Source organism: Paroedura picta, chromosome 2, assembly GCF_049243985.1.
Source record: "Paroedura picta isolate Pp20150507F chromosome 2, Ppicta_v3.0, whole genome shotgun sequence".
Taxonomy (NCBI): Eukaryota; Metazoa; Chordata; class Lepidosauria; order Squamata; family Gekkonidae; genus Paroedura; species Paroedura picta.
Genome location: NC_135370.1, coordinates 104,105,739 through 104,119,302, shown reverse-complemented (window position 1 = coordinate 104,119,302; position 13,564 = coordinate 104,105,739).

Here is a 13,564-nt window from a genome sequence, read left to right as displayed (position 1 = left end):
GTGGCAGTAGAGATCTGTTCAGGCTGCCATAAGGCCAGTGGGGCTCAAGAGATCTTCAATCTATCCACCATTACAAATGCCAACAAAACTGGAGAAAAATGTCTTGGCCTTTTTGCAATGAAGAAATTCACTTTGTGCCTTTTAACTATTTTTTTGTGTGTGCTCTAGAAGAAGGGGAAGGGAGTTAGTCCAATTGTTTGCCTTCCTTCAAATGCTAATTGACTTAGCCAAGACACAGTGAACGCTCAAGTGCCCTTTTCTTCTCTAAATATATGTGTCCCTGCAGAGGGAGAATTGCCTGTGGTATTTGTGAGCTATGCTTTGTCCTCAGGCAGCTTAGCAGGGTTAATTATTTAATTAATTCATTAATTTGTACACAACCTATTTCCCCAGTGAGGGTCCAAAATTACTTACATCATTCTCTCCTGACATCATTCTCTCCTGTGAGCTAGACTAGGCTGAATAAGTATTACTAGCCCAAGGTCAACTAGTGAGCTTCCACAGCATGAGTGGAAAATCATACCTGGGTCTCCCAGATACTGTAAGCCAGTGGTCCCCAACCTTTTTATCACCGTGGACCGGTCAATACTTCACAATCTTACTGAGGCCCGGGGGGGGGGTACTCTTTTGCCGAGTGAAGTCGCCGCCACTGCCTAAGCCCCTGCTCCACTTGCTTTCCCACCAGTGCCACAGACTTCCCGCCGCCTGTTGGGGAGCGCTGCCAGCAGCAGCTGCTCAGTGCCATGCCGAGGGGGAGCCCCAGCCATGGCAGCCACTAGAGAACACCAAAGGTGAGCCGGCAGCAGAGTGGCAGGGCAGCCCTCAAGGCAGCAGCCAGGGAGGAGGATGAGGAGGAGCCGCGGACCGGTACTGACTGATCTATGGACCAGTCCCAGTCCCTGGACCAGGCGTTGTGGACCACTGCTGTAAGTGATATGTTGCAGATTTTTGTAGAGGTCGTATGGTAGCTTGGTCATGATCTACTTCAAGTAAGAAAGACGAAAACACTGCAGGAGCTTATCCCAGAAAGACGAAAACACTGCAGGAGCTCTAAGAAGCCTATTTGGATGAACAGAGAACTTCAAGAGGAACTAAGAAAGAAAAGGGAAATGTTCAGGAAATGGAGGGAAGGACAGAGCTCTAAAGAAGAGTACCTACAGGTTACTAGGCACTGTAGATCAATCATCAGAAAGGCCAAAGCTGAGAGTGAGCTAAGATTGGCCAGGGAAGCCCATTGTAACAAGAAAAGATTTTTCAGTTATGTGAGGAGCAAACGTAAAGTAAAGGAGGCAATAGGCCCACTGTTGGGTGCGGATGTACAAACTCTAACGGAGGATGCAGAGAAAGCAGAAAGGCTCAGTGCCTATTTTACATATGTTTTTTCCCACAGGTCAAAGGGTTTAGGCACATCTAGAGATGGCAGTAGCCAAGGGATAGTGTCTGGGTGGCAGGTTGACATGGACAGAGAGGTTGTCGAGAGGCATTTAGCTGCACTGGATGAGTTGAAATCCCCTGGGCCGGATGAAATGCACCCGAGAGTGCTCAAAGAACTTTCCGGAGAACTTGCAGAACCCTTGTCCACCATCTTTGGGACCTCTTTAAGGACTGGAGATGTCCCGGAGGACTGGAAGAGAGCAAACGTTATCTTCAAAAACGGGAGGAAGGATGACCCGGGAAACTACAGACCAGTGAGTCTGACCTCTGTTGTGGGGAAGATAATGGGGCAGATATTAAAGGGAGCGATCTGCAAACATCTGGAGGACAATTTGGTGATCCAAGGAAGTCAGCATGGATTTGTCTCCAACAGGACCTGTCAGACCAACCTGGTTTCCTTTTTTGACCAAGTGACAGGTTTGCTGGATCGTGGAAATTCAATTGATGCCATTACTTGGATTTTAGTAAAGCTTTTAATAAGGTTCCCCATGATGTTCTGATGGATAAATTGAAGGACTGCAATCTGGATTTTCAGATAGTTAGGTGGATAGGAAATTGGTTAGAGAACCACACTCAAAGAGTTGTTGTCAATGGTGTTTCATCAGACTGGAAGGAGGTGAGTAGCGGGGTACCTCAGGGCTCGGTGCTCGGTCTGGTACTTTTTAACATATTTATGATCTAGATGACGGGGTGGAGGGACTACTCATCAAGTTTGCAGGTGACACCAGATTGGGAGGACTGGCAAATACTCCAGAAGATAGAGACAGAGTTCAATGAGATCTGAATACAATGGAAAAATGGGCAAATGAGAACAAGATGCAATTTAATAAAGATAAGTGTAAAGTTCTGCATCTAGGTCAGAAAAATGAAAAGCATGCCTATTGGATGGGGGATACGCTTCTAGGTAACACTGTGTGTGAATGAGATCTTGGGGTACTTGTGGATTGTAAACTAAACATGAGCAGGTAGTGTGATGCAGCGGTAAAAAAGGCAAATGCCATTTTGGTCTGTATCAACAGGGGCATCGCATCAAAATCACAAGATGTCATAGTCCCATTGTATACGGCACTGGTCAGACCACACCTGGAGTACTGTGTGCAGTTCTGGAGGCCTCACTTCAAGCAGGACGTAGATAAAATTGAAAGGGTACAGAGGAGAGCGACGAAGATGATCTGGGGCCAAGGGACCAAGCCCTATGAAGATAGGCGGAGGGGAATGTTCAGCCTGGAGAAAAGGTTGAGAGGGGACATGATAGCCCTCTTTAAGTATTTGAAAGGTTGTCATTTGGAGGAGGGCAGGATGCTGTTTTCGTGGGCTGCAGAGGAGAGGACACGCAGTAATGTGTTTAAACTACAAGTACAACATTATAGGCTAAAGGTAAAGGTAAAGGTATCCCCTGTGCAAGTACCGAGTCATGTCTGACCCTTGGGGTGACACCCTCTAGCGTTTTCATGGCAGATTCAATATGGGGTGGTTTGCCAGTGCCTTCCCCAGTCATTACCATTTACCCCCCAGCAAGCTGGGTACTCATTTTACCGACCTCTGAAGGATGGAAGGCTGAGTCAACCTTGAGCCGGCTGCTGGGATTGAACTCCCAGCCTCATGGGCAAAGCTTTCAGACAGCTGCCTTACCACTCTGCGCCACAAGAGGCTCTAATATAGTCTAGATATCAGGGAAAAATTTTTCACAGTCAGAGTAGTTCAGCAGTGGAATAGGCTGCCTCAGGAGGTGGTGAGCTCCCCCCTCACTGGAAGTCTTCAAGCAAAGGTTGGACACACACTTTTCTTGGATGCTTTAGGATGCTTTGGGCTGATCCTGCGTTGAGCAGGGGGTTGGACTAGATGGCCTGTATGGCCCCTTCCAACTCTATGATTCTATGATTCTAAGTATGAATAAGAAAGACTTATGGTAATAAATACCATATGTCTCATGTGGGAGTTTTGAAATGCCAGATCATCTCCAGGATCATCTCCAGGAAACCTCTTCTGGAGCCTCTACAGCAGGGGTGGTCAAGATGCAGCCCTTCAGATGTCCATGGACTACAATTCCCATAAGCTCCTGCCAGCGAATGCTGGAGGGCTGCAGTTTGACTACCCCTGCTCTACAGCATATATTGCTTTGACCCATCTTGACTTGGCCAGAGTGGATGAAGACCCAAGGATGACAAGAACCCCTTGCAACAGGAAGAGGGTCTCTTTTGGGTGGATTCCATTGAAGCAGCAGGACCTCTTACCAGAGGACTAAAGCAAGCAGCCATACTTTGACCTTATGCTCACCCAGAAGGGCTGAAGAAAGCCTGAAGTAATGCTTACCCAATAGAACTTTGTAGTTTCTTAAGATGTAGGAGCCTGTCTTATATTTTATTATCTCATAAGGTGTTTTAGTAAGAGACAGGATTTGCAGTTTTTCCCATTTTCTCTTCCTTAAACTGTGCTGTACTAAAAGTATGATTGGAAACCTTTTATTTTTAATAATTTTGGATGCTGGTAATGGTTTTCTGTATCATATAAACCTCCAGCATCTTGGATATGCTATTATATACACGTTTGCAAGCAGGAGGCAGCACGAGTATCTGTATATACAGCCATTAATAGTTTAAACTATTAATTAAAACTAAGTTTAAAATCAGTTTGTCCACAGTTTAAAATAATATCAAATAATCAACAGTCCCAGTTTTGTATGCCTGCAGTTCACTCAGTTATAGATTGTGGTCTGAGGAGGACTGAGTAGATGTTATTTGTCTCACTGGCCCCAACCAAAAGCTTGGCAAAAGAGCTAGGACTAGGGTCCTCAGGCTGAACCAGGCCTGTTCCATCATAAATGGCATGGAGACATATAACATTAAATGACACCTCAGTTCCCATTAAGCCGCTATTAAAGGGTTGAGGCTTTTACAAAAATCCAGGCAGTCTGAATTAATCTCATAATGAGCATACTCACTTGGAACTAACCTTGCCTTATCAGTGGTCAGAAGAGACCCCTTCTAATGAGAAGCTGGTTAGATCCAACTCCATATATTCTGGCCAATAAAGTGCACTAGCTCTCCTGAGTACACTGCAGGCCTAGGCTAAAAAATTCTCATTCTGCTGCAGTCCAAGGAAATTGAATAGAGCTAGTTTCTCTCCCCCCCCCCCAACACACACACACACACACACACAAGAATGCCCTAAGCCACATCTTCAATGAGGAACAGCTTTCAAATACAGCCACTATTCAATTTATCCAGAAAAATATCAATTTAACAAGACCTAAAACATAAAGCATTGCTGCAACCATAAATCTTTGTGTCTCAAAATGAATCCCAGGATACTTGGTCTTTAATATAGTAAGAATTTAGAGCTAATATGAAGTTTGAAGAATTTGGCAGTAATATTACATTACTGTGTACCAGACTTTGTTTTTACTGTACCTGAATAGCAAGTACACAGGATTGTTGTCTATACTGACACAGAGAGTACCTGGCTTTCCTAATCATTTCAAAACTATGCAGTGTTTGAGGCTTGTATTCTGAAGTTATACAAGTGGCAAATTCAAATGAATACTGAAAACATGCTTCAGAATGTCATGTGATTTTTAAAGGAGGTGCATTATTTGGGAGGAACAAGTACCTCTTACTAAATGTGAAAGGAATAAACTGGGACCGTTTCTACATTATGAGAAATACTTCGTTTGAGCCTCACTTTGGATTTCCTTTGGATGCTGCGAGTTGACTCTGGCCTTTCAGCATTTGGGCTTTCCTTCCCTCATATCCTCGGCTGAAATTCATTATATGCTTTCTGCACTGAGCCTGATAGAGGCAGCCTATTTGCTCTCTTCCCCTTTTTCTGCAAAATGGTGCCTGCTTGCACCTTTGTTTTCATTGTGTTCCTTAATCCTACCATTCTGCACCTTTGATTGCTTCCTCCACTTCCCCCCAAAGTGTCCTTGAATGTATTAAAAAAAAAATCCTGGGTTACAATGTTATAATGCTATTGTCCAGATCACCCTTTTTTAAGGGTGTTTTTCAGAATAGAGGGAGGGGGAAAGGGAGGGGAGAGGACGATGACAAGGACAGGGGTATGCCCAAATGACTCAAAATGGGGATCTAAATGTATGCATCTCCACACTGACTACCCCTTAATTAGACCCTGTTAGACACCGCTTGAAAAGATGAAATCAGATTTTCTGGGGATTATTCCTTTGCTGTGGGGCAAGAAAGTGGGAAATTCAGGTCTGTACCTGAAAAATTGGATTTCAGTGTGGAAATGGATGAAAAAGACTTTTAATGCAAATCCGAACTATCACTAATATGGTAACATTCGCTAATATGGAAACATTTGGATGGGGATTTAATGTTTATAGTGAAGTTGTATGTGAAAACAACTGCAACTTGGGGTCAAGTTCTCTCGTTCTCTCATAGGGAGTGAGGGTCATGATCTAGCCAACACTAGGGATCCCCTGCGGGTAACTCCGAGACCCCGCCATGGCCTCAACCATATGCCTGGTGGAAGAGCTTCGTCTTACAGGCCCTGCAGAAAGATGACAACTCCAACAGGGCCTGTAACTCTGTTGGGAGCTCATTCCACCAGGTTAGAACCAGGGCCAAAAAAGCCCTGGCCCTGGTCAAGCCCAGGCAAACATCCCAGGGGCCTGGAATTTGTACCCACAGAGAAAAGTGCCCTGTGGGGGGCATAGGCAGATAAGTAGGGCCCAAGCCATGTATAGCCTTAAAGGTTAGAAACAATACCTTGAACTGGATCCCGAAACAGACTGGTAACCAATGAAGATGATGAAGAACTGGCTGAATATGGGCCCTACAAGATGTCCTAGTGGGGACCCTTCCAGCCACATTTTGTATCATCTGTAATTTCTGGGTCAAAGCCTTTTTTCTTTAAATTAAAAGGTCTTTGGTGAGAAGATCTGTGAAATGACTGCTGTGGGGCTACAGGGAGCAGAAAGTAGGGATTTAAACTTTTTAAATATTCCTCCAGGAGCATCCCCAGCAGTTAACAGACTCCGTTGTGACCAGACGCTGTGCAGTGGGAAACACAGAGGTGAGGCCTCAGAACTCGGAAGGGGAGGAACAAGCACTTCTTACTAAATGTGAAGGGAATAAACTGGGAGAAAGGCAGTCACCCAGATATGCCGGGTCCAGCCCATTTCAGGCCTTGAAGGTTAGAACCAGCACCTCGAACTCAATCTGAAATTCCACTGGCAACCAGTGCAGCTGCTGAAGGGCAGGTTGTATATGGGGCCTCCATGTGTTCTGATAAGTACCCATGCTGCTGCATTTTGTACCAACTGCAGTTTCTGGGTCAAGGTTAAGGCATAGAGAGAGTTACAGTAGTTTAACCTAGAGGTGAGAGCATCTTCTTAACTGGACATATCACAGCTCTTCTGCCTGGAAGTAGAGATTAGGAGCTGCCATGCACATTTTCCCTGTGGTGGATCTACAAGAAGTAACAGGTGGATGTGATTGTGTAGCTCAGAGAAGAGAAAGGACTGGTCAGTTTGAGAACCAACCTCCCAGTTCACATGGGTTCATAGTTCAATTTGTGAATCATGAAGCAAATTGAAAAATGCAATTTGTGTCCATTCCTGTTGGTGACAATGTCACCAAAATATAATTCCAAGAATACTTTGGAGAAAGTTAATGACAGTTAAACAAGTGTATGTATATAGGTTGTAAAAATCAACAATAAAAAATAACCTTTCTAGTTCATGAAAGGGAACAGGATGACAAAACAAGATGCAATGAGTCCTTTACGTGAATCCATAATCAAATCATCAAAGGTTCGTGCTACCCAGAAAGTTAAAAGGATGATCTGCCTGCATAGCAATGTAGAACTGAAAGTATGTGGCTGCCTAACAATAGGCAGCCTATTATCAATTAGGTTTCCAGGACAAAAATCTCTGTGCATAATTGCTGCTAGTTCAGCAGCCAGACTACTGAGGCATAGCACAGCTCCTCTGCCTGGAAACAGAGATTAGGAGCCACCATGTACACTTCCCCTGCTGTGGATCCACAAGATGTAATAGGTGGCTGTGATTGTGTAGCTCAGGGAAGAGAACGAAGGGCTGTGGCAAAAAGTGAGCAAAGCCAGGCAAGTAAAGATGGGGGGGGGGGGGGACACCACATTTTTAACACAGAGAAATAACAGGATTTGAATTAGTTCTTTGCACCCTTCGTGCATGGTCCAACTCAGTTGCATGAAGTTCATTCTGATGCAGACCTACATCCTTGAAAATAATAATTTCTTGGGAATGACTTGCTACAATGACTGCTTCCATAAATGGTTGCCTAATACGAGTTAACTGAATCCACCCTGGGTTAACACAGAAACCTTTGCTATGCCCCTTGGTCTTCTGGTGCTACATTAAGAAAATTACAAGTCTTTTACTAAAAGGAAGATGTTCCATATGTATCTAGCCATCTACTCTCTTTGTGGATAAGGAGTGTTCCACTCCTGTTCCAGGCTACTGAGGCTTTATTTGCACTGGGCTTTTTATTCCCTGTGATCCTGAATTTTAAAAACCCATTTGCACCTTATTTGAGTTCCATTTTGAAATTTAGCACTTTAAATTTTCTCTCTACAATGTCTACCTTTTCTCTGTGATATCTAGGAGTAGGCATAACTCTAAATCTGAGAAAAGTGCTCCATATTGCACATGTAAATGTCAGAGTCTTTCTAGATTAAATTCCTTTCCCTTCTCTTCACCTCCAACACTGGCATAGCATGGCAGTCTTTCACTGATTGGTCAGGGCATCAATTCAAAGACTGCAGGAAAACTGGTTCCCAGTTGCCATTCTATCGCAAGATTTATTTTTGCCCTCATTGTTTAAGTGACTGTGCTCCAAAAGCCCACACTTCTATGTGCAGAGATTTGCCTTTTGGGTTGTTCTCCCCCCCATTCTTCTCCCCCTGACCCCCTCAAGAAAATACAAATAAACAAACAGCCTTGTGGTCCCCCCTCCACTACCACCACCATGACATGTTTTGGCTGTAGAGTCGGGAGACAAAAGGCAGGGAATATAACCGTCTCCAGCCTTGTGCTCCTTCAATGAGGATTGGAGCATCAAAGAACCACCACTCTCTCTCTCTCTCTCACACACACACACACACACACACACACACACACACACACACACACACACAGCTTCCCCAATGCTGTTTCCATTGGCTGCAGAGGAAAGGACATGCAGTAATGGGTTTAAACTACAACTACAATGATATAGGCTAGATATCAGGGGGGGAAATTCACAGTTAGAGTAGTTCAGCAGTAGAATAGGCTGCCTAAGGAGGTGGTGAGCTCCCCCTCACTGGCAGTCTTCAAGCAAAGGCTGGATACACACTTTTCTTGGATGCTTTAGGATGGTTAGGGCTGATCCTGCGTTGAGCAGGGGGTTGGACTAGATGGCCTGTATGGCCCCTTCCAACTCTATGATTCTATGATTCTATGATCTTTACAACCACACAGGAATTCATTGCTTGAATGCTCATATGTTAAGATCTCCTTGCACCCAAAAATTGTTCATTGCAAAAGCAACTCCAGGTTTCTATTCTAAATTCTGAAGCCTAAAAAGCTGGATCCTCTGGGGATCTTCTACTTGAATTGATTACAGCGTACTATATTTATACAGACCTTTCGTAGGAAGCTGGTTCTAACTTGAGACAGGTCAGATGCATATTCAGTTCCCCCTGGACAAACCTTTATTAGTTACACAGGATGAGATTCCTATTTCAGCAGTGCTCATATCAGCAGTAGGCTTGAAGAATTCTTGCTCATATAGGTCCTTCTTCTCACAAAGTAACTCATTCCAACTAAAGGCAACAGCTTCAGATGGAATGGGTAAGAGAATAATGTGTTCTTACATGAGTAAATATTACCAGCGACTGATTTACTGTAATACTTTACCTCTGCTTGTCCAGACAGGCAGCCAGAACTAGAACTAAACTATTGGGGCACTGCAAAATGAAGGATTTATGAACAGATAAGAATGGGAAGAGAGTAAGTTTTCATTCAAAGGTTTATTTTTGCTGTATGCACAGTTATTTGGAGAGACATAAAGTTTAAATTAATGGCCTTTTCATCTCTTGTTCAGAGAACTCATAGAATGTAATAACTTCTAATGACACCCAGGCATCTCAGCTGGCTGTAAATATAATTATTTGTTTTAAGTTATATTCTAGCTTAAATATCTCATATGATTGATTTTATCTCTCTCTTTCTCTCAGATCTAGATCACTTGAAAAACAGACAAATACATTATTGTATCGACTGACTTTCTGAAGTATTGCCAAAGCTAATGTACAGTTAGATATATACCAAAACAGTACAATAAAATTTCACACAACCAAAACAAAATCTGCCATAGCAATGTATAAAAATGGTATTGAAAGTCCAACCAGTTCTCAGCCCCAAAGCCTGCCTTAAAAAGGAGAGGTTTGGAGTTTTTTACATTCCTGCTGCAGACCAGGAGAGACTGACATAGGTGGGCCCCAGTTGAAAAAGAGATCCAGAAGAAGTCCCTGAAACTAAATATGCTCAGACTGGCATAAGTCAACATTAACAAAGCGTGCTGACTAGATAGACTGCAGAGTCACATGTCCTAAAAATACATGACAGCTTTGATGCACACATGAGCAGCTTTAACTCATTTGTCACAAAGTCTGAATCTGGGATAGACTTTCTCATGGATTAGAGCACAATAGAACTGGCCTATTGTATTCTGAAGTTTTAAGGATGGGTTGTCAGGTCCTAGTTGGGAAATTTATGAAGATTTGGGGGGTCAAGCCTGGTGAGAACAGGGTTTAAGGAAGGGAGGAACCTCACTGGGATATAGGACCATATAGTCAACCCTCCAAGAAGACATTTTCTCCAGGGGAATGGATCTCTGTTATATAGAGATAGCTGCAATTCCAAGAGATCTCCAGGCCTCACATGGGAACAAACAATCTTTGTTCAAGGTATATCTGTCTACTGGCACTCCAAGGCCAAGGTTTCAATGGCTGGAAGAGCCAGATTATACACAGAGGAATCATTTCTATCATACTGTCGAGGCACAAGACTTGACAACATTATGTTAGTCTTTTATTAATTCAGCTTCAGCCACTACATCCTGACACTGTGTAAGCATTGAAAGTTTAGAATGCCTTAGTGGGAAAGGGAGAAAAAAATGGTGAAGGATGGGCATGATCTGAAAAAATATGGTTCCGTTTGCAGTTCATAGCATGTTCCCTTTTGTGAACCTTAGACCATCATTAATTTTCAGTTACCAAATGAATTGGATTGGTTTGTGAGGACCATCAAGCAGTAGAATGGCCCCTCCTAGCATGCTAGAGACACCAAATTTGAAAGCAACCTTTCAAGTTTTCTGAGGACAGGATGTATGGAGTCTGAGGTATGTCCCCCCAAAGAAGGTGCCCCCAGGAAAATGTTTTCTGGGGAAATGATGTGACTCAAAGTGTAACTCAAAGCTCATAAATTCAGTCTTCATTAACCTGGAGGGCAGGTACAGGAGAGTCAGTCATAGATCCTCTGTGAGTTTGGCATCCCTAGCTTGCACAGGATCAATTCTAAACACCCTTGAACCTCCCTAACCTGTGCCTGTCAAAATGGCATTTGTGGTTCTCCACCATGCTTAGCTGTGCTGCTGCTGAGGGCATCATGAAGGGAAAGAAAAGAGCACTCTTTGAAATGTGCTTCCTCTAAAAAAAATCCTTCCACCAGCCAGTCTGGTGGAGAAATTTCTGATATCAGCTGCAAAGAGTTTCCCAACTTATCCCTGCATTTCCTTTCACCTGACACAGCAAAAGGGGGGGGGTTTCAATTCTATGTCCCCTAATAAAAGAGGGGTGCCTTCACTGGCTGTTCTTTCCTCCCTACCAGTTGCTCCAACAATCTGCATAACAAAGTTAGTTCTGGGGAGTGAGCAAAGATCCCAACCTGGTTTGATTGGGCCATGCAGGACAGGGTATATTCATAGGCCAAGAGCAGGATTCCTCAGACTCCATGATCAGCAAGTTGGTCACATCCATGATATGGCCATGGCTCCTCCATCCTGAGCTGAAGCCACTTCTTGCTGGCATCCTTCCTGCTTTCCTTCCCCTGATACTCCTCTATATGTCTTCCAAATTTGGTGTCTCTAGCTTGCACAGAATCCATTCTATACACTTCTGAACCTCAACTTGTCAAAATGGCTACAGCTCCCACCTCCCCACTGCCCCTCTGATGTACAGAGGTGCTATTTTGCTCACTTTCCTAAAGGAAGGCCCAATGTATGGAGAAAGCCCAGGCAAATGCAGCAGATTATGAAGGCCTAATTTGTACATTACCAGGCATACATTGTTCTCAAAATGGAGTACAATGAAAGGGACCAGCCTAGCATGAAAAAGCCCTTTACTTAGATCAATCAACAAATATAATATTTTAAGCAGAGCGACATTTTTAAAGGTTGTTTTGCAAATAGTTGAACAGATGGCTCGTTACTAATTTACAAGATCATAAAAAGTCAAGTAATATAAGTGCAACACAACAAAACCTTTTATTATTTGAAAGAAACACATAGTTACAGAAACCATTCAGAATGCACACTGTGTCCTTTAACCACAATGAATGGGCTTAATATTCAGTTCCTATGACATATCAGGGACCGTTGATATTAACACTCAGAACTCATATACATCTTTCTTCTGCCAATGCATTATCAAAGCAGAACTGCTTCAATTGTATAAGGATGATCAACATCAGACAAGAAAAAAAATGTTTTTGTCCCAACACCCAAAGTGCATTTTTGGTAACACCTAAGTGACGCAGGTGTGAACGTATTTTTCAATAAAATAAGTTACAGCTTTAAAATATAACATCATTAACAGAAACATCTGTACTATCAGTGTGCATTTTTCTATATAAATACATATACACAATACACCCAAAGTGCAATATAGCCAAGAGAGAGAAGCCAGGGAACAGCATAATCACACAGCATAGTTAGAAATGCAATCTGCTGTACAAAATAAGCCAAAGCCCTGCCTAGTGAAACTATCTTGGCCTTCAGTCTTGCATACAGTTATGCACACTAAAATATCACTGAAATTAATGTGACTTGTGTAGAATCAATGGTGTAGCACATGCGTCATGTGTAGAAGGTCCCCAATTAAATTCAAGGCATCTCCAGCTAAAGGATCTCAGGTAGCAGGTATGAGGATCCAAAAACAGAGTGAACTGTACTGAGTTAGATAAACAAATGGTCAGGTTTGGTATAGTTTCCCAAGTACTCTTCAGTGAGGGGCTGTGGCTCAGTGGAAGCACTTCTGCTTTGCAAGCAGATTCAATCGCCAGCGTCTCCAGCTATAAGGACTGGGCAGGAGGTGGTGTGAAAGACCTCTACCTGAGACCCTGGACAGCCACTGCCAGTCTGAGTAGACAATACTGACCTTGACGAACCAATGATTTGATTCAGTGTAAGGCAGCTTCCTGTGTGCTCATGTGCAAAGCCAATCCCAGCCCTCCTATATTTTTGTAGAATTTACTGCCACATGATTTAGTGATGGCAACTCATGCTGGGTTAACTTAACATCATGTTCAAAAGTTATATTGAATGCACATACAATCTGTGTACAGTGTACCATCATTGTTCTTTATATGTATCTTGAATAATTTTCATGTTACATTCAATGCCTGTACTGTTGAACACATGCCTTAAACACATGATTTATCTGGGTCCCAGTCCCTGGCTTTGTGAACATGCAATGGCACTTCCTTACAAAACTACATACACATGCACATGCAGGATGTTTGTCTATTCATTGTAAACAGGAATTTAGATGGTTTCAGGAAAGGATTGGACAAATTCATGAAGGTCACATGCATATTAGCCATAATGATTAAATTGGATCTCCAGATTCAGAGGCAGTAAACCTCTGAATACCAATGCTTGGGAACAAAAACAGGGCCTTATCCTCTATTCCCTACAGGTAAGCATTTCTGAGTGGGTGCTGTGAGAAACAAGAAGCTGGACTAGGCAAACCACTGGTATCCAGCAGGATTTCTCTTACATTCTGACATGCTATAGTAGGCAGTATTGCAAGTGCCAATGCTTACAGACAAGTACCATCAGAACCTGAATGGGAGGTTGGGATCATGGCA